At 34.1% G+C, this 1,345-nt stretch overlaps 1 protein-coding gene across 1 annotated transcript in view; it reads right to left on the reverse strand.

Annotated features, from left to right (window-relative positions):
- Nucleotides 1-880: 880 nt before the first annotated feature.
- LOC110032785 (naringenin,2-oxoglutarate 3-dioxygenase-like) overlaps nt 881-1,345 on the reverse strand; it is a gene marked incomplete in the record, with an annotated part of 2,752 nt that continues 2,287 nt past the window's right edge. Inside the window, 1 exon segment of the mRNA XM_020736541.1 lies at nt 881-1,098.

The raw sequence follows: 1,345 nt of genomic DNA on the forward strand, positions 1-1,345 counted from the left end.
CGAAACAAAAGCCAAAGAACATCTTAAAATGGTCCTTGTAGAAGACAAGGGCAGAAGATAAGTCGTCTGTGGCTCATTCATGGTTGTTGGCCGGTCATAGGAGGATTGTGGGATCCAAAACACAGTGATCATGAAACTCCTCCATGTTCACCCACAGAAAAAACTGAAACCTCTGTCACAGGAATCAAACTGAACTACTCCTGAGAGTATTTCCGAACCATGAAGTCTATTATATTAGGAAGAAAATCGGGGAACGAGATATGTACACATGAAATATGTCTGCATGAATCTCAAAGCAGATGAACGGCTCAAGAATGAGACGCGGACGATCAAGTGTATTAATCGACTATTGTTTCCAGATGTGTTGTGGTGAAGAGAGAAGATCAGCGAAACGATCGACAAAAAATGCTAAAAGGAAGTCTCATACGACAGTAATCAACTTTCTTGACGATTGATGGGGAGCACTTCTTGAGATCATAGATCGACCAAACCAGGGCTTGCTAAATGATTGACGACTCTCATCGATCGAATCGACCTTGACTTTATATATGCAAATAAGTTTGTAATTACAAAAATACCACATGAAAAACTAATATGTATTTCTGTAATATTATAACATAAGCCTATAAATAAGGGTCAATATTATGAATAAGACTCTTTTTTTTATTTTGTCGGCTATTGCTCTCTCTCTCTCTCTTAATGTCTTCCTAGTAGAACGCTCTATTTTTTCTAATATGTTTCCCATATATTTTTTGATCTAACAATCAAAATATTATAAATATAAAAATTAAAATTAAAATTAAAGCGTTAGCAGTGTAAATATAAAAGAATTATATGGTATCTATGCAAATATAACAAAAGAACACTAAGGCTGCACTAATGCCAAATTAAACATATGCTTAAATAGTTAAATACATCATTAATAAAAGTAATAAAAAAAAAGTGTAGATTTAGAGAATTCCCAAACACCATAAATATTATTGATAAATACAAAAAGTGACATAAATCACATGAAAGTAGCGGCAGAGCTTTCATAACCCTTCCCTTTAATAGCAGAAAAAATATTACATTAGTACTACCCACGTAGTAGTAACGTGCATAACCAATAAAATCACGTCACAACATCCCGTGCGACAGAGAAAAAAATGACGCAGTAACACGGAGAATATTCCCCCCTGTGTTATTCATGTGTTATTGCGTGTTATTCATGTGTTATTGATGTATTATTCATGTGTTATTGATGTGTTATTGTGTTATTATAACACCAAGAATATTTTTAGGGCACAATAACACATGAATAACACACAATAACACCTGAATAGCATGAGGAATATTCGCGACAGAG

Source organism: Phalaenopsis equestris, unplaced genomic scaffold (assembly GCF_001263595.1).
Source record: "Phalaenopsis equestris unplaced genomic scaffold, ASM126359v1 Scaffold001027, whole genome shotgun sequence".
Classification (NCBI taxonomy): Eukaryota; Viridiplantae; Streptophyta; class Magnoliopsida; order Asparagales; family Orchidaceae; genus Phalaenopsis; species Phalaenopsis equestris.